Source organism: Protopterus annectens, chromosome 2.part0, assembly GCF_019279795.1.
Source record: "Protopterus annectens isolate FY-2018-M chromosome 2.part0, PAN1.0, whole genome shotgun sequence".
NCBI lineage: Eukaryota > Metazoa > Chordata > Ceratodontiformes > Protopteridae > Protopterus > Protopterus annectens.
Window position 1 is genome coordinate 198,727,020 of NC_056728.1, and position 25,740 is coordinate 198,752,759.

The window sequence follows — 25,740 nt, forward strand, 5'->3', positions numbered from 1 at the left end:
CTGCAGGAGCGTAGAAATAAGCTAAGCTTATCCTTAGGGGTTTGCTTAAACCTGAAGGATCACCGGCCAAGACTCAGTTAGTGAAACTTTCCAAGCCATCGAAGCCGCCGGCTCTTAGTTCGGAGCCGTCGTTGGGTGTGGCGTCTGCTTCAACTTTGGTTCTGGCTGGAACCGAAGTACCTATCTCCAAGCCAACTTTGGCTCCGGCTGGAGCCGAAGTACTTATCTCCCAGTCGGCCCAGACTCTTCTGTCGGAAACATCAGGGAATCGAAAACGCTCCAGATCACCATCCTTGGAGTCGATACACTCGGCTCCAGGGTCGCCCTTGTTGCAATCGGAGCAAACTCATCGATCCCACTCTTCTCGGTCATCTAGACTATCTGACCATGATTTGGAGAGAGTGGTGAGCAGGCTAAAATGCTATCCAGCCCCCCTCATCAGGGTTCGGCTCTATCTGTCTCTGCAGTATTTCCTCCTTTGACTCATCCCTTGAGTTCGGAGCCGGAACATGCTGAGACTGGGATCGTGGGACCGTCAGCACCGATACCTCCCCTTTCGGTTCCATCGTCGGCTCCGATCTCTTCCATGGTGTTGTCCTTGGAGGGATCTGGGCGCCGGGACTCCCTCGTCAGTTCTGAGGGGGCGAGTGGCATCGGACCCTTGTCCGACCCCGTTCTCCCTCTCAGAGCTTCGACGCAGGTGAGTTCGGCTCCTACATCGGCTTCGGAGCCATCTCTCTCGGTTCTGGGAAGGATTCCAGTCTCTTCAGAGCTGAAGCCTTCTCTGATATTGGGAAGAGGCACCTTCGAGGTCATGAGGAGTGTGCTGGCATCTGAGTCAGCCTCATGATCAGCCCCCCATGGTGCCTGCTCCTGCCCTTGCCCCTCCTCCAGACCCCAAGTGTGGGGAACAAGCGCTCCAGGGCACCCCATTGGGTGTATCTTCCTCTTCTGAGGCCTCCCCCATTCATTCAGAGAAGCCCCCTCGAAAGAGGAAATGCAAGAGGAAGCACGTAGACTCCCCTGAGTCTGTCACTTCAGATACCGACTTGGAGGAGTCGGAAGGGTCCCCGAGATCCCCCTCTGAGGATGTATCCTTCTCAGACATTCTTGAGATTCTTAGGCAGAGGGGGAAATGGACTACCCTTAACCCTTCCGAGGATGAGTAGGTATTCCTGGACGCGTTTGGATCTTGACCCTCCACCTCCTGGGTGTCTCTGCCTTTCGATCCACTGATGTCTGTGGTGGCTTGAAAGGCGTGGTCAGCTCCAGACACAATGGAACCAACTCCCCGCAGGCCCACAAAATTTATTACTGCCCCACAAGACAAGCAATTTCTGACCAAGAGTGTTCCCATTGATACCATGGTGGTAGCAGCGGCCACTAAAAAGGAGTTGGCTGAAACTTCTTCGTCTGTCCATCCCCCTAATAAGGAATCTAGGACGATGGACAGATATGAGAAGTGGATGTTCTCCTCAGCGACCTTCTCCATGAGGTCTCTGAACTATTTGTGCCACTTTACCCACCTTCAAAGGGATCTCCTTAAAGAGCTAGGAGATGCCCTTCAAGATCCATCAGCTGCGGGGGCCCAAGCTAAGGTTGCCTCCCAGCTGGCAACTCTTAATTCGGTAGTAAACTCCTCCATTCGGCTCATCTCTTATGCAGCTGACGGCGCGAGTAGGGCCGCAGGCACAGGCGTGGCTTTGAGGAGGCACGCTTGGACTTTGCGGAACCCTTCAGGGCGTCTTTCACCAACACCCCCTTTGATGGGTCTTCTCTGTTTGGACCACAGGTGAAGGATACCCTTGCCAGGTGTGAGCAGGAAGGCAAGACTATCTCTGCTGTGGGAGTCCATTTTTCCACTCCAAGACCGTATCCCAAGGGTCAGAAGAGTGGGAAAATGTGGTTCTGGAAACCCCAGGGAGCCATGCCTGACACACGTGGAGAGTTCCCCTCCAGGGACAGAGAAGGAAACAACAATAGATGCCGCCCTAGGGGCAGAGGGGGTCCGCAAAATCAGGGACAAAGAGAATCTTTTTCTGACAAGCCCTTCCAGCATCCCTGAAGTGCTGCCCAGCTGTCCACCTTCGGAGGCAGTCGGGGGAAGATTGTTGCTGTACCCAGAAGCCTGGCAAACTATAACACAAGACAAATGGGTACTGTCCATCATATCCGAAGGCTACAAAATCCCCTTCCTTCGCACGCCACACATTCCCAACAAATCCCTTCCAGATGTTCCACCCAATCTAAGGGATCAAGCAGTTCAAATTTCAAAACTGCTAAGAAAAAGAGCCATCCAGTCAGTCCCAGCAGACCAGCAAGGATCTGGAATTTACTCAAGGTTCTTTTTGGTACCAAAAAAGACAGGGGACTGGAGACCCATTCTGGATCTCAGCAGACTAAACAGGTCTGTTCAAAGAAAGAAGTTCTGGATGGTCACGCTACAGTCCATTTTTACCTTTTCTGGGTCAGGACAATTGGATGTGCTCCATAGATCTTCAGGACGCGTACTACCATATCAAAATGGACAGACGCTCCAGAAGATTCCTCCGCTTCCGGCTGGGAGCCAGTCATCATCAGTTCAGAGCTCTGCCCTTTGGTCTTACCACAGCCCCCAGGGTGTTCACCAAATGTTTGGCAGTAGTTACCACTCACCTGAGACGGCAAGGATTCCAGGTGTTTCCATATTTAGACAACTGGCTCCTTACTGCAACCACCAGGCATCACATGCTGTGAGCCAGAGACTACACCATCCAAACTTGCTCCAAACTAGGCATCATAATAAATTTCGAAAAGTCTGCATTGTCGCCTTGTCAATCTATTACCTTTATAGGCGCAAACTTAAATACAAAGAACATGTCAGCGAGACTGCCATTAGACAGAGTGTTAGACATTTCATGTGCAGGTCTTATTAGGATGCAAAAAAATTCAGGCCAGATTCGTCCTAAAAACCTTGGGTCTCATGGCAGCGGCTATCATACTAGTTCCCCTTGCTCGTTTTCTTCTTCAGTGGATGCTGTTCACCCAATGGTCTTTCCAGCAACTTCCAATGTCTCACAAGATAACGATCACACAGACATGCAAAAACCAACTTGCTTGGTGGATGGTTTCCCCATCAGTACCCCAGGGCAGACCATTTGCTCTTCCTCCTCCAGTGGCTACGGTGACCATGGATGCCTCCCTGATCAGGTGTGGGGGGGTCATTTTCAGGGCAGAACAGTCCAAGGCACCTGGCAGCCTCACGAGTACCATCTGCATATCAATGTCTTGGAGATGAGGGCCATGCTTTTGGCGTTGCAAGCTCTTCAGAACTCTCTTCCCACCAGGACCATTGCAATTCAAACAGACAATATGTCGGTAGTGTGGTACATCAACAAGCAGGGCGGAACCAGGTCCTACCCCCTATGTCGAGAAGCACTCAGACTCTGGCAATGGGCGATCTCTTCCCAACGGTTTCTGATAGCAGTGCAAATCCCTGGGAAATCCAACGTTATAGCGGACAGGCTGAGCAGAGTAATACTCATGCCTCACAAGTGGTCTCTCAATCAGACAGTGGTGGACCAAATCTTCCGCAAATGGGGTCAGCCTTGCTGCGACCTTTTTGCCACCCCATTCAACAGCAAGTGCAACAATTTCTTCTCTCTTATCCCTCTTCCCGGACACTCTCCCAGAGACGCTCTAATTTACGATTGGCCTCAGGGACTTCTTTATGCATTCCCTCCGTTTCCCCTGATTCCCAAACTAATACAGAAAGCTACTGCATTGGTTTGCAAGATGATCCTCATTGCCCCTTTACTGGCCTCGACAAATTTGGTTCCCGTTCCTGCATCATCACCTTCTGGAGCAGCCATGGTCCCTGGATCCAGTTCCAGACCTCCTGATCCATCAATCGGGCGGGCTGCACCAATCCCTTCAATCTCTCCAGCTCACTGCTTGGTTGCTCCACTTCCGACCTTAGCCAGGCTCCCGAACATCTCCCACTCGGTCCGTGAAATCATCTTATAATCGCATAAGTCTACCACTAGGAAGACTTATGCTAGTAAGTGGAAGCGTTTCTCTTTCTGGGCAGAGACTAGAAATATAGATCCCTTTTCAGCCCCTGTGCATCATATTTTGGATTTTTTAGCAGAACCTTTTCAGGATGGACCTTCTGCTGCCACAATTAGAGTTCAGTTAGCTGCAATTTCAAATTTTCATACTGGCCTATCAGATACTAGTATTATGTCCCATAAGCTTTGTAAAGCTTTTCTCAAAGGGACTACTTTACTCAGGCCCCCAGTGAGAGATCCCCCGCCTCCGTGGGATCTAAATCTGATTTTAGCTTCCCTGATATTGCCCCCTTTTGAACCTGCAGCTTCTTGTTCTTTGAAGTTTCTTTCTTGGAAAACCCTTCTTCTGGTTGCGATTACTTCAGCCAGAAGAGTTTCTGAACTTCAGGCTCTTTGTGTTCACCCTCCCTATCTAGTTTTCCACAATGACAGAGTCTCTCTCAGGACTAATCCTTCCTTCCTTCCAAAGGTTTCTTCTGAGAATAATTTGAATCAGTCTATTGATCTCCCTGTGTTTTTTCCAAATTATTCCAACAAGGAGGAGTACAAATTGCATCAGTTGGATGTTCATAGACAGTTACGTTTTTACTTGCATAGAACTAAGCAAATTAGAAAATCAGACCAGCTGTTCCTGTCCTATGCTGAGGGTAAACAAGGTCTACCAGTATCCAAAGTAACTTTATCTAGGTGGTTGACTTTTATTATTACATTGATATATCAAATAAGGAATAAAGAGCTTCCTGCTAAACCAAAAGGTGACTCCACTAGAGCTCCAGCTACTTCAGTGGCTTTTCAAGCAAGATTGCCAATGGAAACTATTTGTGCGGCAGCTACATGGGCCAATCCTCATACTTTCATTTCACATAAGCGTGACGTAGCCTCCAGAAGTAGAGCTGATTTTGGTTCCACTGTTCTGAAGAGTCTGTTCCGATGAGCCATCCAGGATTGAGGTGCTAGGGACGCTGTCCCAACCAGCAAGAATGAAGGCAAGATAGACAACTTAACATTAAGAAGTTATGCACCTACCATAACGTTCCATGTTAGTTGTCTTCTTCTCGCCTTCTTTCTTGCGTCCCACCCTCCATCCCCCTATCCTAGTAGATTGAGAAGAGTTCCTTATGTTTTCTTTCACTGGCTGAGTCTTCTCTGGGTATTCCTTGCTGACGAGCAGTCTCTCCAGTAGGATTTATGCATTCTAGGATAGGATTCCTGTATTATTATTATTATTATTATTATGTCTGCAGTTAGACTTACCAAATGAGATCTGGGTATCTAGAGCCAGGCATCATGGGATATAGGGGGGCCTCGAGCCAGTAAGCAGCTCTCGAGCTTTTGAAGATGGCCGAGTCGGAGTCGAGGATCGGCTCCGAACCCAACCAGCAAGAAAGAAGGCGAGAAGAAGACAACTAACATGGAACGTTATGGTAGGTACATAACTTCTTATTTCCATACTTCTGAAACAGTCTCTGTCGTGAGTAATTTATTAAAAAGAGGACAAAACGGTTGACCTGGATCAGGCTTAGGGGTTGACAACATGATGGCATGTAAATTATCTCAGCCTGTAGACGTATTTTCTTAACTTTTTTTGTAGTCAGTGTTCACCGAGTCCTTTAGGATAAGTATCAATTGGATATAGATTAGTTAAGACAATTGGCCAGATTCCAAAAGACTTGATCTCAGTGTATGTGACCACTTACACTGAGAGCAGGTCTTTTGGAAGCTGGCCCCCTGGTGTAAGTCAATCTATAGATATGCATTACACTGAAGTAAGTCACTTATACTGAGAACAAATCTTTTGGAAAAAGGACAGACTTGCACTCAGAGCAATTCTTTTGGCATCTCACCCAATATTTTTTGCATATTACTGTCATTAACTGCATTATTAAAGTGGTCATTAAATGTATTGGCTGCTAAATTAGGGTCAGTTAATGAATGTTCCACTAAAGTGAGAGTTATTCCTGAATTGTTGGATGTTTTATAATGTTACAATACTCCTTTCTGTTTTCATCTGCAAGCCTCATCTCAAAATTACCTTTCTCATTTTTAATTTGACGTTGTAGTTTATCATTTTACTTGGATTTATTTCTCTTTATATACTTCATCAACAAGAATACCTCTGATTTTATTAATTCCTATAATTAATGTAATAATTACTTAATAAAATTCCTATATCAAATCAGATCTATCTCACACTTTCATCTTTTCAAACCATTACTAAAAGACTTCCTCTCTGCCTCCTGTTTTTTCCCTCTGCTTCTCATTTGGGACATGACTATCTAACACCCTCCATCACCTTTCTTATCACTTAACCTGCTTATCTCCCTTCTAATACCTCACTTTATTGTACTTCTTAAACTACTACCCCCAATTCGCACAACCAAATGACTAATCTATCACTACTTCTCTATTAACACTTAAACTAGCTCATCCCTCTAATACCTCCTTCTAATATACTTCTTAAATTACTCTTACTTAGCTTACACACCACTCTTCCATCTGTAAATTCTCAGCACAATGCTTGTATATTAATGCTAGTGAATATCAATACTAATTTTATTACACTGACTACTATGCTATTTATTCACTGACACTGCATTATAAAAATTGTTACTGTAAATACTGACTGCACTAAAATTGTTACCTTAGAGCTTTTCTCTCCAGGCCTCTGCTGAAAAATTGGCACCTGTTTTCAGTTGGACTTTCCCAGTAAACAAAGCTCAATAAATAACTTAAATAAATAAATATAATTTTATTGGACTGCTGCTCTGTTATTTCATGGAAAAACTAGTTTATGTTTAGTTACTGCTGTTAATTCTAATTTCATAAGTAATAATGTCTGCAACACATGAAAACTGTAATTGTATTCATTGCTGTTGCAAACTGAGGTCAACCAATACAGAGTAAATTATTTTCTATTTGATCATAGTTAATTTTAACATAATTTAATTTTTGCAAGAAAATTATACTTGTTTACATATTACTAGTAGAAATATAACCACATTATGATCTGATTTCTTCAATGGTTCACATACTTTGAAGTTTAAAAAATGTGTTTCATGTCGGATACCAAGTCTAATATGTTTCTTCCCTATTACTGTCCCTGAGCAATTGAGTGAAACCATGAAATGTTATAATTTCTAAAAAATATTTAGCTAAATGAGAAGCAGCAGAACAATCTTTCCAAATAATATATTAGTAATTAAAATATCCCAATACTAAACACTTTGGATATCCAGGTATTTCATCCATGAACCTTACAGACTCTGGATGTTTAGAAGAATGCATGTTAGTGCTACAGTAACAAGCAATTAGATGCCTACAGTCCTTTAACACAATTTTTTATTGGTAATACTAAAAATAATTGTTCGAAAAAGACAAACTCGTGTGTATTGATACATAGACAAGAATAAACATAACGTGGGGTTTTCAACGATAGTTACACACTGAGAAAACACCTTAATTTCAGCTCTCCCAGTGTGAAAAAAAAAAGAAAGTGATAGATAAAGACCAGCAATTCTGCCTGTTTCAGTAATATTCTGTTACTGGCTAGTAAGTACACTGCCTGGATGCCAACAAAGAATACAATTAGTGAGCCTAAAAGAAAATCGACTAGAAAAGGTGAAAAGAAAACACTGACTGGGAAGAATCATGCAGCTGTTCAGCAAAAGCAGTGTAAGCTCCAGCTTTGGTGCAATGTAAGACTTCCAGTAATCTAGAGGTAAAAATAAGTCAAATGTACTCAGAGTTGATTAAAATAAATGAAACATTGAAGGAGTGTGCCAACTCAAACAACAAAATGACGGGAAAATAGAAGACATTTAAAAAGCTAATTAGATGAACTGACAAGACTGCAAAAATCAGAGATTGAAATGAAGAAAAGACTGGCTAAGTATGAGACTGTTCAAGAAGAGATGTTTCAAAACTTGGTAGAGTTAGAGGACAGAACACACAGATAAAACCTGAGGTTTTCTGCTGTACCAGAGAAAATGGAAGGAACAAACTCAATAAATTTTATGAAAGCAAAAATAAGTAAATGGACTGGAAGTTCCACAGCAGGATTTGTTATTTCAAAGGGCACAGCTTGTGTACATTCCAAACCTAGCAATGAGAAAACAGCCAAGACATGTATTAGCAAAAATACAATCATACCAGCAGAAAGAGTCAATGCTGACAAAACTGTGGCAGAAAGAGAAAATTATTAAAAACTGGAGACAGTAGACTGTTTGTGGAAAATGACTATTCACTGTACACCATGCAGAAGAGAAGTAAAATTATCCCAGCAATCAGTGAATTTTGACAGGCAGGTGTGAGATTCAAGATGCTGTATCCAACTGTCTTTAGAATATTTTTTCCTGAAGGATCAGATTCATTTTTGATGCAGACTATGCTAATGGGAAAATAAAATTGTTTGCCCAACAAGGGATGAGCCATCAAGCAGACGTGGAATCTGTTTCTTGTTCTTTTGGTGGTAAGGCTCATAGGGAGACTTTGCCAGTTAAACCTTTTTCCAATGTTCCAAAGTAAAATGTTTGAGAGACAGAAACAAAGCACAGTAGTTGACTAGAACAGTTGGGAGTATCTTGGACTTGAACTGGAGTCTAGGTTTGGGAGATGGAAATGAACAGGAAGAATAGGATAAGTAACGCTTAAATTAGTGAATAAATCTGAGACTACAAAGCATCAATCACATTTGTGAAATATAGTTTTACAAGAAAAAGTAGCTGAGAAAGAATGGATTTTTGCTGACTTTGTTAAAGTTGTTGGGGGCTGGTAGGCATATGGCCCACTTCATGTCATTAATGTTTGGAAGGAAACTAAAAGAAAAAAAAGAAGAAAGAGGAAAAAGTAACTGTTAGCAAAAATATTTGTTCTTGTATAAAACATTATATGATATAAAATGCATGTTATATAGTAATATATTTTCAGTGATTGCTGTGTGTGATAAAATTAGTAAAACAAATAGATGTTTTTTTTCCTTTTTTTAATTTTAAGAAATGTAGGTATTAAAATCTAAAAAGAGCAGAAAGGCTGTACAAAAGCATATTTAAGTCAACAGCCTGTAATCTTGGACTGTAGGGGTGGGGTATGTGGTGTAAAATTGCACTGATTATAATACATGTAGAACTGAAAAAGTAAAAAAATGTTCGCAGGAAGCAGTCAAAGAATTTTAATAAAAAATAAGCACTTTCATTCCTTGTGTGGAATTGAAATATTTTCTTTTACTTTTGCAAAGGTGAATGTCTGGATTACTCCGTGTGACTTAATAATGACAAGTTTTAAAAATTTTAGACCACAGTTAATAACTAGTTTTCTTTAAGCAAATACATGTTCAGTGCCAGCTGAGAAATCTGCAGCTGAGGGCAGCTCTATATTTTGATCTTATGCTTCCATAGAAATACAATGACTAAAGATAAAGGCAATAAATCAAGTGGTCTAGACAATGTTTACTGAGAGAAATGTAAAATTAAAAGGTACAATGACACGCAATTCAGTAAAAAAATAATGTTTGAAATTATTGGAAGTGAATAAGAGCTAGCAACCTTTCTGGTAACAAAACACTAAAATGCATTTTCTAGAACAATGCTGAATTTAGATTTATTTAAAGATAGCCATTGCACTTTCTCTTAAGGCTAAAAGTTAATATTTTCTGAATACATACAAGTTGTTTTTCATATATGGGAGGTGATAAAGATAAGACAAGAACAGACAGTAATTAGTGTGAGTAGCAGCACAGGCTGTAACATACATCTTACGATGGATAACATAAATTTTAGGACAGTTTCTTCTTGTGTGCACAGCTGTTAATTTGGAATAATTGCTCCTATCAAGAAGGTTAAATCTCATAATTTGAAGATGCGCAATTGTTTTTGTGTTTTTTTTAAGTTAATAGGTTCTATGAGGGGTTTATTTGAAGGTTTTTATTAAAAGAAAGGGTATCATAAAATGTGACATTGGTTCAAATGGAGAAGACAAGAAGCAACAGTATAAAAGATCAACCTGCAAACATTAGTAGTTGCATGTAACACAAAAGCTGGAAAAAGTCATTTAAAAAAGTTGCCATATATAATAGGATGGAAAAAAAAGTTATGTCTTACCATAACATTCCATCTGTATTGTTGATCCTCATTCAGCCATTATGTATGGGTATCAGTTCCGAGCTCAGAACCGAACCAGCCATTTTCCAAGCTCGCGACAGCTTCAAACTCTCGAGCTAAACTCTTACCCACACTTCCCCACTCCCTGTTACCCCAGATTGAGTTTGCAAGTTGAAGAAGGTAGAGGCTACCTCTGGTCAAATAACCTAAGAGAACTGGATGGTGAGATCCACTAGAAACCACAGGAGGGGGAAGGAGGGAGGGTCGTAATGACTGAACGAGGATCAACAATACAGAAGGAATGTTATGGTAAGACATAACTTTTTTATCTGATACTGTTAATCCTCGTTCATTCCTTACGCATGGGACAGAGTCCCCAGCTACCTCTATTCCTGGGAGGCTCTCATGGAAGGACATTCCTGAGCACCATAGAACCGAAAGATGCTCTTCCCCTGGAGGCCAAATCCAGTTTGTAATGAATGATGAAGGTATGAGGCGTAGCCCAAGTTGCAGCTGCACAGATGTCATGTAAAGAAGCTCTGGCATGGAAGGCAGCAGAAGTTGCCACTGACCTTGTTGAATGAGCTTTCATGGTAGTAGGCAACGAGATATTACATTGTGTGTAAATAAAGGTCACACAGTCCTTCAACCATCTAGCTAATGTGACCTTAGCAACAGCAGATCCTAATCTAGGTCCAGAAAAGGCTAAAAATAACTGGCCAGATTTACGAAAGGGTTTAGCCCTGTTTAAGTAAAAACAGATTTGTCTGTGTATATCTAGGGTATGTAGGCAATACTCTCCTCTGTTTGAATGGTTGGGAAAGAAAACTGGCAATTCAATGGCTTGATTAATTGACATTTCAAAGATCACTTTAGGCAGAAATGACAGATTAGTTCTCAGAGACACTCTATCTCTATGAAAAATCAAGTATGGAGTCTTGACACATAAAGCTTGAAGTTCAGAAATACGTCTGGCAGAAGTAATAGCGACCAAAAAACAAGGTTTTCCATGACAAATACTTGAGGTTGCAAGAAGAGGCTGGTTCAAAAGGTGCCATTGTCAGAGCTTGTAGAACTAATGATACATCCCATGGTTGAATAGGTTCTCTAAAAGGTGGCTTCAGATGATTCACACCTTTTATGAAGGTCTTGCACAATTTATGGGACATAAGAGAGGAATCTTGGACACCCTCATGAAAATTAGAAATTGCAGCCAAATGAATTCTAATGGTAGAGGCCGACAGACCCGATTGAAACAGGTTGGCCAGATAGTCTAGTATTATCGACACTGGTGCTGAAAAGGGGTCTACTTGTTTATCTTTCAGCCAACAGGTAAATCTTTTCCACTTGCTCAGATAAGTAATTCTAGTGTAAGACTTATGAGAAGCAATGAGAATATCACATACTGGTAAAGAAAGATCATTCTGCCTGGCAATCAAGGGAATTGGAGTAGCCAAGCCGTTAGCTTCAGGCTGTTCGGGTTGGGATGAATCAGGTTCTGCGGGTGTGAGATCAACTCCGGGATTGGATGGAGAATCCATGGTCTATCTAGTAGGTGAGGCCAAATGAATGGGAACCAAATCTGTCGTGGCCAATATGGTGCTATGAGGATTACCTTGCTCTTCAACCACCAGGCTTTCTTTAGAAACTGGGGAATGAGAGGAAAGGGCAGAAATGCATAGAGAATACCTGAGGGCCAATTGTGGACTAGAGCGTCCCTGGGTGACTGTCCTGGAGGGGGAATCAGGGCAAAGTAGTTGCTGCATTTGTAGTTGGTCGGGGATGCAAAGAGGTCGCAGCAAGGACGGCCCCAGTGGTGGAAGATCTCTGCTGCTATCAAGGGATTCAGAGACCACTCGTGAAGTTGCAGAATGCACCTGCTGAGTCTGTCTGCTATCATGTTGGAACTCCCGGGAATGTGCATTGCTAGAAGAAAACAGTTGGTAGCCATCGCCCATTGCCATATTCTCATGGCCTCTCGACAAAGGGGGTAAGATTTGGTTCCACCTTGCTTGTTGATGTACCAGACCACCGCCATGTTGTCTGACTGAATTGCAATTGTCCCAGATGGCAGCAGGGGATGGAATGCCTGCAACGCCAGAAGCACCACCCTCAGCTCTAGAACATTTATATGCAGATGGGCCTCCAGTTGGGACCAAGTGCCTTGGACTGACATAGCCCCCCCACCCCATCAGGGAGGCGTCCGTGGTCACTGTGGCCTTGGGTTGCTGGGGGGAAAAGGGGCGAGACCACTGTGAGAGATTGTGTGTCATCCACCAATTTAAATCCTGTTTGCACCTGTGGGTTACTCGAATCATGGCTGAAAGAGGATGCTGAAAAATATACCATTGGGTGAGCAGTAGCCATTGTAGAAGCCTCATGTGAAACCTGGCCAGGGGAACAATGGTGATGGAGGCTGCCATGGAACCCAACAGCTGTAGAACTGAGGGAGCCGTGGATTTTTCCTTTGAAAGGATTGGAATTAGTTGTTGCTTTATCCTTAAAATTCTGTGCTCTAGAATAGCAGCTCTGCAGTTTTTTGTGTCCAAGACAACCCCTATGAATTCTGTCGACTGAGATGGGGTGATATTGGATTTCTGCCAGTTTATGGTTATGCCTAGCCTTTGAGCAGCGAGGAGAGAGTATGGCATGGCTTTTTCCAGTAGGTTTCTGGTGGGGGTGGAAATAAGCCAGTCGTCTAGGTATGAAAACATCTGGAATCCTTGAAGTTGCAAGTGAGCTGTGACAACTGCCATGCACTTTGTGAGCACACTGGGGGCTGTAGACAGTCTGAAGGGCAGTACTCTGAACTGGTAGTGACTGGCTCCCGCAAGGAAGCTCAGAAATCTTCTTGATGGCCTGGCCACCTTTATGTGGTAGTACACATCTTGAAGATCTATAGAGCACATCCAATCATCTTTTTCCAAAAAATGAGAGGATAAGACTGTATACTGACCATTTGGAATTTTTGTACTCTCACAAACTTGTTCAATACACTGAGATCCAAAATTGGTCTCCAGTCTTCGGTTTTCTTTGGCACCAAAAACAGTCGTGAGTAGAATCCAGATCCTATCTGGTCTGGAGGGACTATTTGGATGCTCTTTTTCTTAGCAGCATTTCTATCTCTAGTGCTGCTTCTTCCCTTTGACTGGGTGGAATGTCGGGAAGATTTTTTGAAGGAACAGGACAAAGATCGAAGGGGATATGATAACCTCTGGTTACAACCCTTTGTACCCAAGAATCAGTGGTGATGGTTAGCCACGCAGAAGGGTACAAGGAGAAACATCCCCCAACCACCTCCAGAGGAAAGGAGATGGGCTGCTCTTCAGGAGCGCTGGTAGGATTGACCAGGGAAAGAATCCCTGGAACCCTGGTTACTCGGTCCCCCTCTGCCCTGAAAGGAGAGTCTTCCCTGTGAGTTTCCTCCTCTGCCTCTGGGGGAGAACTCGACCTGTGTGTCATGGAAAGGACCCTGAGATTTCTTGAACCATATCTTTCCACTCTTTTGGTTTCGGGAGAAAGCACGTTAAGGGGAAGAATAATGGACACCTACAGCAGAAAGGGTCTTACGTCTTGTTCACATCTGGCCAGTGTGCTTTTACCTTTGGGCCCAAACAACGTGGAGGGCTCAATGGGGGCATTAAGAAAGGAAGACTTAAAAGGTTCCGCGAAGTTGCACATGCGCATCCAGGTGTGTCGTCTCAATACCACAGCTGAACCCGCCACTCTAGCTGCTCCTTCTGATGCGTGAGATATCAATCCCATAGAAGAGTTATATATAGACTCAATGGTGGCCAGCTTAGAGGCCACTTTGCCACGGACTTCATCAGACACTGCACTAGCCAAGGTTTCAGAGAGCTCAGAAACCAGATCTCTTTGAAGCCTGGTAAAATGTAAAATATAATTCAGGGACCTGATAGCAAAGGTCGCGGAAGCAAAGGTTCATAGGTAGGTACTAGGCTATTGGCCCTGGGGCCTATACAAGCCCAGCCAAAAAGGTACCCTGGCTTTTGCCACCCAAGAAAATTATTTTCCAGTGCCACTGTTGAGCAGAGCCACAGAGGTGGTGAATTTCCTATTTCCCATCCAATCATCAAGATTTGTCTTGAAGAGTGCTAATGAGGAGCTTTGTTTGATATAGATAGGTAGTTTATTTCAGAGTATGGGAAGTCTCTGGGACAGGAATCTATCCCTCTGGCATGTTCTGTTTATTGTGGTGACAAAGTTTAGGTCTCTAGAGCGTGTAGCTCGGAGGGATTGGGATTTCTTTAAGTAGAGCATGTCCAACAGCTCTGGGTTTGACATAGCTTTGTATGTTAGGCAGAGATCACCTCTGAGTAGGCGATATGTGATGGAGTAAAGCTGGCGTTTTTTGAGACGGTCTGCGTAGGGCATCTGTTTGAGGCCGGTAATCCTCTTTGTGAGGTATTTCTGCGGCCTTTCCAGTTGTTGTAGATGTCTTGTGAGGTACGTACCAAAAGGGCCGTTGTACTCTATAATGGGTCTAATGAGTGATGAGTAGAGGGGAACAATGACCTCTTTTTTTCTGGATGAGAAACCTTTTGTGATGAGGTGTGCCATGTAGAAGGATTTCCTGACTACTGTGGCGATGTGATTATCAAAGGAGAGACTACTGTCCACCTGTGTCCCAAGGTCTCTTATCACACTTTCGATGTTAAGTATACTACCGCCTATGTTGTAGTTCATGGGTACAGAGTTTATACCAAAGGGGATGACAATGCACTTTTTGGCACCGAGCTTGAGGCCATGGCTTTGACACCAGGCATCTGTCTCAGTGAGGCCCTTTTGTAGGATGTCCACATCGTTAGGAGTTTCAATTATGGCTCCTAGTTTGAAGTCATCTGTGAACTTTGTTAGCCAAAGACCTTCTGTGTTAGCCTGTACTTCAGAGAAGTAGATACCAAACAGGAGAGGACCCAGGACTGAACCTTGTGGAACTCCACTTGTCACTGTTCTAAAGTCGGATTTGGAGTCTGCTACTTTCACAGTGTGGGTTCTGTCAGTGAGCCAGTTGGCAACCCATCTTGTGAGATAGGGATTTATACTTAGTTTAGTGAGTTTATCTATAATTCCAGAGTGGGGGATGGTGTCGAAAGCCTTCCCTATTCTGTCCAGGGCCCGGGATTCTCTGTTAGGAAGATGGGGAGTCTGGCTTTCTTCTTCTGCCAGATCATTTTTTGTTGTGGCCTCCACCACCAAAGCATTACAGGAAGACCTTTGGACCAATGGGGATTTGAAGCAGGAGAGGACAATATCTTATCTGGGATCCAGGAAATAGCTTTAACAGTATCAGGGGCCTTCCAAGCACGCTGCACGATGAACTTGACAAGTTAATCGGCAGGTGGAGTAACCCAGGAGGTTGGGGGCCAGGCTCGAAAGCCCTACAGGAACACAGATTCCTCAGGGGTCAGATTAGAGATCTGCCAGTCATGTCTCTGTTTCAGGATTTCAAGGATATCGCCAAAGGATACCTCAGAGGGTGACCGAGGGGATCCTTCCCCCTCATCAAAATCTGTGTCTTCGGTGAGGGACTCCTCTGTGGAGTCCATGTGCTTCCTCTTACATGAACTTTTCCGGTGGACCTCCTCAGCGGGAGAAGCTGGAGAAGACAATGGAACGGGGGATTCCTGAGGGAATATGTCCTGAGGCCCGGTGTCCGCTAGGTGCGACTTGTAAAACCAGTGTACCAGAGGAAGGCGGAGGTATAGACAGTCCGGTATCACCAGCTGCAGCAAAAGCCTTCTCCATCAGTTGGAAGGCTGGTCCACCTGGAGAGGAGTGTATGTCTAGGACAGGGGGCACTCCTCCCCTAAGTGGCTCAGCCTGCCGACTCGGAGTCCCTGGATGGCTGTGGAGCAGCAAGCTATGCGGGTCACAGTTGACATCCTGGGTCATAGCAAAACTTTCCTGCCACGAAGGCAACTGTGGTTCCTTAGTGAGATCCATAAAGGGAACCGCAGAAGGGGAAGACTATACTATATCCATGGACTTCAAAGGCAATGAAGGAGGAGAATAAGAAGGTGTCTTTGGAGATGGGTGATCACCTCCCAAGGAAGGACAGTTCCTGGGGGGTGGAATACCTCTGGCCAAGAATGCCTGGTCCACAAGACACAACACATCATGTTAAGAAAGACTTCTAGTGGACCTCACAGAGACCGAGGGAAAAACAGGCCTGTCCACAAAAGAGGCAGACACGGTGCCAATCTCATCTGACTGCACCGAGGACAAAAGTGCCGAGAAAGGCAGAACTACTGTAGTCTGCACTGAAGAAGTCATCAGTGCCGATGACACTATGCACTGACACAGGGATGGGTGTCGAAGTGGTTGTCAGTGCCGAAGCTGGAACCAACAAAACTGGAGTCAACAATAAAGGCCTCGGTTCTGAGGATGATCTCGGAGCCAACGCGGTCAAGGTCTGCGCCGACTGAACGGTCGGTGCCGATACAGTGGTAATGGTCTGAACTGAGGAGCCCCTTGGTGCCAATATGTAGAAGGCTGCAGGAGAGGACGGAGCCAAAATCACTAATGGAGTCGAAGGCCTCGGTGCCAAAGGTCTGGGCACCAAAAGCACTGGGGCTGACAGAGAGCTCCGGAGCCAAAATTTTAGCCTTTTTAGATTTTGGTTGGTGAGAGTCCCCAGCCGGGGATGAAGGCAAGGATTTAGCCTTAGTAGAAACATCCATTTTCTTATGGGCTTTAGGAGGGGTTGAGACCTCTGACCCAGAAATAGCCTCTGAAAAGGGAGATTTTAGAAGTCCATTCAGTATCAGCTTGTTTTTCCTTTCTAACAAAGTTCTACTAGAAACGTTCTCACAAATAGTACAAGTGGTTCAACAGATAAATGGGAAGCTCCCAAATAATAAACACATAAAGAGTATGCATCAGAAGAAGGCAGTTTGTGTCCACAATCAGAACACTGCTTATACCCCGGGCTATCCTTTTTATCTGCCATATTAACAAATAGAAAAGTACCAACAATGGTACAAGGTAGTACCCGAAGGTATGAAAGAGAAAGGGAAAAGGATTACCAATGATGGTAAGGAGAAAATTACCTCCCAGTAAAAAGTGTAAGTAAAGGACAGAAAAAACCTGAGGAAATTATGGATGCAATATGCGATAGGGCAAGAGACAATAAAAAAATCAACTTTTCTGACAGAAAAGAAATTTGTAAAGTAATTAAACAACAATTGACTGTACTTAGGTCAAGAGAAGTAGCTTGACACAACCGGGCAAACGTAATCTGAGGTAACAGGGAGAGGGGAATTGTGGGTAAGTGTTTAGCTCGAGAGTTCGAAGCTGACGCGAGCTTGGAAAATGGCCGGCTCGGTTCAGAGCTCGAAACCGATACCCATGCGTAAGGAATGAACGAGGATTAACAATATCAGATTAATAACTTCTTATCATAATGGCTATGTTAAACATATTATTTTGGAATGTGTATGGCCTCACAGGTGTAGATAAGAAAGAAAGAGCAGTGAATTATACTAAGAAATGCACAGTGCAAACAGCAATGGAGACAAACTTGGAAAGAAATGAGCATTTGAATTTGATAAAGAAGGATTACAGGAGGGATATTTGGCAAAATATCAGAGACAAAATAGAAGGGGGGTACTCATACTAATTGCTAGAGGAACTCTAACAGTGATAGAAAAAGACAGTAATGGTAGATTTGCTGTAGTAAGGGACTGCTGGCAATGAAGGAGGATTACACCTGCATGTATTATATTCCACCTAAAACTGCTATTATGGAGCTTAAGAATATTCTGGGAGAAATAATCAGCTTTCAGCGGGGAATATTACTTATTGGTGGGGACTGAAACTTAATTTGCAACAGTAACAACGTATCTGAAGGACCTAGAAGGGAATTTATGCAATGACTCCCTATTAACATTCAAAAGCGTGCATGCTGATGGGCCAGCCCAACCAGCATGCCCGTTGTAAATCCCACAATCCCACAATATATCAACGCAAAAAGGTCCGGTCACCCAGACTTTTATCCGCTGGTATAAAGTGCCCCAAAACCTTTTTATTTTTTTACAATTAAAAAAAAAGAGAGAGAGAGAGAGAGAGAGAGAGAGAAAACAGAGCAACGGAGACTTTCTTTTCTCCGTTGCTTCCATTTCAAAGCATTGATATGCTGGGTATGCATGGGAATGCAAGCCCCATATGCATACGCAGTACATCAAAATGAAGGAGCAGTATACCACAACTGGCAGAATAACAGTAATCCACCATTATACAAAGACATTATTTAAGAAAAGTAAGTTTTTTTCCCTCTTAAATAATGTCATTGTATAATAGCAATAACTGACTCCGTGGTTGTGGTATATTGAAGATTTTCTCACAGTTGCCTTTGTTTAATCACTCGGGCTTCACCCTCATGATTAAACCACACCAACCATGGTTAAATTTTCAATATACCACATCACATCATCGGTTATTGCTTATATATAACAAAACAGGATAGACTTCTGAAAACATTTATGAAAATACTTTGTATACCAGATGTAGGAGCTCAGGAGGACTGTATATATTATTCCCCAACATATAATAACTGGTCTAGACTAGATAGAAGTTATTTTTCACAGGAATATGTGCATTTAATTGAAAGCTTCAACACACATCTAACAACTATTTCAAATCATGTGCCAATAATAACTAAAATAAAAATGCAGGATAATGAAGCACAAATGTGACACTGGCACCTTCCCACTGACATGTTAAACAGAGAGGAATTTAATGGATAGATGATGCAAATCATTTGTGAGTTATTAGGGAAGACTGAAATTTCTCCAGAAGTTCTAGCTAGTGAATGGGATAAAATAAAAGTTGAGTTTTAATACAGTGTAAAATAAACAAAAACAGAAATGGTTAAGTAGTAACGACAATTATTTAGAGGGACTTGACAAAGGTTAAAGCAGAATAAGGGGGATCTCACAGAACAAGAGGAGGTGCAAATGAAGTGTGCTAATGAGAAAATAAGGAAGCACTTGTATAATATAGCAATAACCCACGCCTGGGTGTGGGTAATGCTGGATTTACCCACGGTTGGCGTGGTTTGGTCGTGAGGGCGAAGCCCGAGGGACCAAACAAAGCCAACCGTGGGTAAATACAGCATTACCCACACCCAGAAGTGGGTTACTGCTATTACCATGACATTATTTAAGAAAAGAAACTATTACTTTTCTTAAATAATGGCATAGTATAATGCCTGTTTACTGCCCTTCCGCAGATGTCTGGCATCCGCGGCAGTTCTGATGTACTGCGCGCGCGCAGTACATCAGAGCTGTGAGCAACGGAGAAAGCAAGATCTCCGTTGCTTTTTTTTTACTGTTTTCGCTATGTTAAATGGGTTTAACATAGCGAGACAGTTTTAAAATAAGCAACGGCGATGTCTGTTGCTTATTTTAAAACTGTCTCGCTATGTTAAACCCATTTAACATAGTGAACAGAAAAAGCAACGGAGATCTTGCTTTCTCCATTGCTTTTTAAACCTGTCTGCTATGCTAAATGGGTTTAGCATGAGACAGTTTAAAATAAGCAACGGAGATCTCCGTTGCTTATTTTAAAGCTGTCTCGCCATGTTAAACCCATTTAACATAGCGAGACAGTGTTTTAGTAGAGTTATACTAATGGAAAAAAGTCCGGGCGACCGGACCTTTTTCCATTAGTATAACTCGATTTACAATGTGCACGCTGGCCAATCAGCGTGCACGTTTTGGGGGGTCATGGTATAATATGTATGAGTTTATAAAGACTGCTGGTAAGCAACTGTTTTTTGATAATAATTTCAGAGAACAAATCTTTAAGCACAATGACTTAAACAACAGGAGGTAGAAAGGGTTGTCGCTAAACACAGGAAGCCTATAACAAAAAAAAAAAATAACTAGAGATACTGTAGAAGTATTAGACATATTTTTGAAATTTTATGCAAATTTGTATAAAGCAGAGGAAGGTGGAAATCAAGAAAAAACACAAATGGAAATATTTATGGAAGACTTATGTATACCAAGGTTAGAGAAAGATGATGTTCAACAATTAGCAGTTAAGGTGGGAATCCAAAGCATAAAAATTGGCAGGAACACCTCAGCTTCACACAGTAAAAATATTTACTTGTAAAAATGGACCAGATAAGTGCTTTCACATTGTAAAACTAACACTTCTTCTGATCATAAAAACACAAAATCACAGCTCAGTTAGAAAACAGTTAGATGTTCAATCAGCTATGTTAATTCATCAATTCAGTAAACCAATTTCCTCCCTTTCAGTACTGGTTTTAAAGGGACACAAGCATTAATACCAGGATGTTTATCAGCCTGTAGCCTCAGGATCCATTTAAGTTCTACTGTTTCAGTATAGATAGTGAGACCCCCCCCCCCCGGTGACCCACATGCATTATTTGTAGTATTCTAAAAACAAACTCATGTCCAACATTTTCTTTAATATGTTCATGGCCGGCCTTAGGCATAGGACAACTAGGTGGCCGCCTAGGGCGCCGCTCTAGTAGGGGCACTTTTCCAGTATTTATTTGGTGTAGGGAGACTAGGATGGGGGCACCAGATGGTGTGGTGGGGGGCGCCGTGGAGCCCTTTTGCCTAGGGTACCAGTTGACAAAAGGCCGCTCCTGAATATGTTTAACTAGTGCATTGTGCATATTGCAAGTCCTAATCTCATAAGAATGAGCAAAAATTATATATTTTAATCTCTTGTTGGTCTTACCAACATAGACTCCTGTACAGGACTTGCACATGGCTAAACATGTGGATGTTTAAACACTTGTTCATGTGAAATATATGTATAGGCTCTGCAATGCCTGCAACTCTATGTACTTACTAAGTTTGGCAGTTAGCAAGTTACTTGACTTAGCATTACAATTCCCTGTGCACAGAAGTCTTTTCAAATTTAAAGAATTGTTAAACATTTATACATAATTATTCAGCTGTCTTTGTCAGTAAACTCAGATTTGGTTTGAAGTACACAAATGATGTAGGCTCTGTATGTAATATTATACAAAAAATGGGGAATACACATAAGTGACAACAAGACAGCTGAAATAGGTGGGAACAATTCCTCTTTTATGTATAAAAATTCTTTAAATTTGAAAAGACTACTGTGCACAGGGAATTGTAATACTAGGTCAAGTAACTTGCTATCTGCCAGACTTGGTACATACAGTTGCAGGCATTGCAGAGCCTGCACATATATTTCACATGAACAAGTGTTTAAACATCCACGGATGAAATATATTTTTAGTCCCAGATTTTATGCAGATTATAGTACAGCAAATGCAATTTATTTAGCCACATGCAAGTCCTGCACAGGATTCTATGTTGGTAAGACCAACAAGAGATTAAAAGACAGCATTTGTAGTCATTCTTATGAGATTAGGACTTGCAATATGAACAATGCACTAGCTAAACATATTAAAGAAAAAGTTGGACATGATTTTGTTTTTAGAGTACTACAAATAGTGCATGTGGGTCACCAGGGGGGGTGGGGGGGTGATCTCACTAACTATACTGAAACAGTTGAACTTAAATGGATCTTGAGGCTACAGGCTGATAAACATCCTGGTATTAAAGCTTGTGTCCCTTTAAAACTTATATTGAAAGGGAGGAAATTGGTTTAATGAAGTGATGAATTAACATAGCTGATTGAACATCTAACTGTTTTTAAACTGAGCTGTGATTTTGTGTTTTTATGATCGGAAGAAGTGTTGGTTTTACAATGTGAAAGCACTTATCTGGTCCATTTTTACAAATAGACATTTTTACAAATAGACATTTTTACTGTGTGAAGTTGTGGTGTTCCTGCCACTTTTTATGTTTTGAATTTTCGGTGCTTATTTGGCAGTTACCTTTATCAGTGGCTGAGACTTGGTTTTTGTGTTTGTCCTAGTTAAGGTAGGAAGAGATGAGATAAAAACAGTGATGTCGAATCAATCTGCAGGAAAGTTTCCAAGAATAGATGGTACTGTAGAGGAAGTTTGGATGTTAGGAGGGAAGAAATTGATAAAAGAGCTGGAAGGTTTTATTTAATACTATTTTAAAAAGAGGGAAAGCATCAAAATCCTGGCAGAAAGCTGTGGTGGCTGTAATACCTAAAGATGGTAAAGACCCACCAGTCCCTGCTTCATATATGCCCATTTCAATTTTAGACCATAATTAAAAAGTGTTTATGTCTACAACAACAAAAGAATGGCAAAGGTGCTGCCAAAACTGATATATATGGATCAATGTGATTTTGTCAAGGGGAAGCAAGCACACAAACAGAAAGCTATAATTCAAAGTAGAAAGGGAAGATACAGGTAAAAAATTCAAGACAGAGACAGTGGGATTTAGGATGCAGATTCTTAAGGAAAATAATAATATCCATACAGAATATTATATTTACACAGTAACAGAAAGTATGCTAAAAACTAAACCAACACGAGAATGAATAAAGGAGATTCTGCAGATAGGATGCCTACAATTAGTGATACAGAGAATGGGTAAGGGGGTTGGAATTTACTGCAAAAAAAATGGCAAAGGAAACAAGGTGACAGAGAGTATTTATATCATGTTATCGAAAGATGAAAATAGTGAGCGCTATTTCATCGGCACCAAAACATCTAAGCATGAAAATATCGAACATTCAGAACAGCAATACACACAACTTAAGCACATCAAACAAACAGCAACCACACACATATACTTAAATTCCTACATCTGACGCTACACTAAACTAAACATACACTACTATCTACCCACTTAACTTAACCCAAACCCTAACCCTAAGGTTCGTCACTATCGCACACTCACCCAACCTGCGCCCTAACTCACTTAAACTGCCCATAACCCTAAAGTCTGTCACTATCGCACACACTCCTAACCCATGCCCTAACCCTAACTCACTTAACCCGCCCCTAATCCTAACATACAAACAATTGCACACTTACCTGAACCCAACCCGTTACTTTCCACCACACCGCTAAGAATAGCGAAGCCAAAGAAACGGCCAATCAAATTATTTCCCGAGGAAAGAATTTGCTGTTCTGCAGCTTTGCTATTCTTAGCATTCATTGAATAGTGTTTGATATCAGAACATTCGAAGTTTTAATACTTCGATGTTCTGATATAGACCCGACAGAGTAGAGGTAAAGAGAAAGGGATCAGCAAATCCTGAGTAAAAACCTGCTCTGGTAGAGCAGGTAGTTGAAGTTAGAACAGAAACTGCTGTTAGCAAGGGATAGTAGTAGACCATATAAAATATTGCAAGATAACTATGGCCATCAATCGCAAGAGCTTAAAAAAGACAGGGAAGAGAGAATGGATAAGCAATTCACAAGGAAGCAATGGCAGGACATACGTATGGCTCACAAATGTGCAACATCTAGAAGATTTAGGATTTTTGCTTGGAAGTGTTGCAGAGATATTTTTATACCCCAAGATGATTCCAAAGAATTTTTCCTCAGGTAGATGACAAACAGTGGAAGTGTGACGAGGAAGAAAGAGGTAACCGTGAACATATGTTTTGGGAGTGTAATAAGTTGACAGACTTTAAAAATTCCCTACAGAGTACACTGTCAGAAATATTGAGTGAGCAAATAGGTATAAACAAGGAAATTAGTTTTTCAGCTGCAATATAGGATCTGAATTGCGTAGATATTGTAAGGTTTTGTTAAGTTTAATTCTGCTGGCTGCCAAAAAGCAGCTACTAACAAATAAAAATCAAAGTTTAAGCCAAGTGTACTTGAAGTACTGAATATTGTAACAGAGATAAAATAACTGGAAGTCGGATTTTTAGAAAGTGTGAGAGCAAAGTCAACTCCCTTCCCCTGTCAAATGCATTCATATTTAAAATATCCCAGAAAACAGCTGCTACATGTGTTCCAGGCTTCAATAAATGCAAATTTATATTAATTCTGTTTTAATAAAAATGTAAGTTCACTATGTTTGTTCGCTACACTGTTCGAAAAAGAGAAATAATTTATAATACGATTAAGTCCATTACTTGTGTGAAGGGTAAGAAATACAGAATAGGGATAATGTTAGTATGTACATTTCACTTTTATTGCACTTTCATAAGCAGAATGAAATCTTGAATGTTCTTCAGGATGTATCTGTTGATTTCTTCCTCCCTAATATTAGCAAGTGCTGACATGGTTAAAAAATATAAGATTTATTCTGAGCAGAAAGTTCTATCATGAAATTCAGAACTCATGCCAGATATGGAATGTCATAAATAAGCAGCCAAGAGAACTTAGCAAAATTCGTGCTGTAGTGTACATTTTTAATTAATCAGCAGTTGTTCTATGATTACTACAGTAATGTTGCTTTTAATGAAAGTAAGTATTTTCTAGTCTCCCGTGCATTTGCTTCTCTGTGCAATAAAGGAGACTGTTATTCTCTGCTGAACTATCTTGTATGAAAGTTACTTGATCCCTTAATCGTTTGGTGGAGTTCCGAGCTGTTTGTGTGCTACTGCTGCCGCATTAGAAACTGCCATTGAGCCCAAAAGAGAGACAGATTTTCAGTCAGGCAAGTTTCTGGTGTATCAATACACAATTTTAAAATCTCAGCACAGTCTAAACTCTCTACAGGCATGCTTTACTAAAACTTTCTTTACTAGTTTTGATTGAATGTGAGTGGGTAAATTGCATGCATCTGGTAAATTGATTGCATGTACAATCACCTATAGTAACTTTAGGTATAAGTGTGTGCTAATAAGGTTGGAGTATTCTTGTCACAAATACTGAGTTTCCTTATAAGAAAGATGGAGTAAGATCAGTTTCTAATCAAATATAAAGTAAAGGATCAGAAAGGATTCCTTCATTTTAGAATGTAAGTGATCCTAATTATAGTCGCAGGTCTATCCCTTTGGTATCAGACTGGGTTTTTATAATCTGCACCAGTACAAGTGTTATAAAAGAGCTAGTATGGGACTAATAACTATGGAAGAGACAGCTGTATTTCGTAAAATGGTCAGCTCACAAGAAAGATAACATTAAACTTTCTGGAAAAAGGTACTTTTGATAAGAAAATTTTAAGGTACTGGCCTCCGTCAGCTTTTAGAAGAAGAATCTAGAAATAAGGAAAAGGAAGCTTAAAACATAAGTTAAAGTCACAGCTGCAGGCAGCTAATAGAACAGTATACACCATGCAAAACATGCAGATGAGAAGTCCCATTCCTGGTTCATTTATTTATTTATTTTATTTTACATTTGTTGATCGGGATAGTCCGACTGGATACATGTCCATTTTCAGCACAGGCCCGGGGAGAAAAGCTCCAACATAACACACATTGAACATTTAGTAAATGCTAGTTTTAAGCAGATTACAGTCATAAGCAATACCAGCATTTAGCGCATATAGTACTTATTATAAAACACTTTACAAAACATAACATTATTTTCAAAGTTAAACGTACATAACATTACAGTCAGGTTTAAGACACACTGAGCAACAGTTATACAATTGACCCTTCCTGAAATGGAGTGGTAGAAAAAAGTTAGAAGTAGTTGAAGGTAAGGCACCTAAGAAGTAGAGAGGTCACTAGTCGGGGTTAGTGCAAGGACATACCCAATCAGTTTTGAA

The 25,740-nt window shown here is 41.6% G+C and overlaps 1 protein-coding gene across 4 annotated transcripts in view; it reads right to left on the minus strand.

Annotated features, from left to right (window-relative positions):
• Positions 1-25,740, minus strand: part of BIN1 (bridging integrator 1) — a 2,421,789-nt gene that overhangs the window by 748,964 nt on the left and 1,647,085 nt on the right. The window lies entirely within an intron of this gene.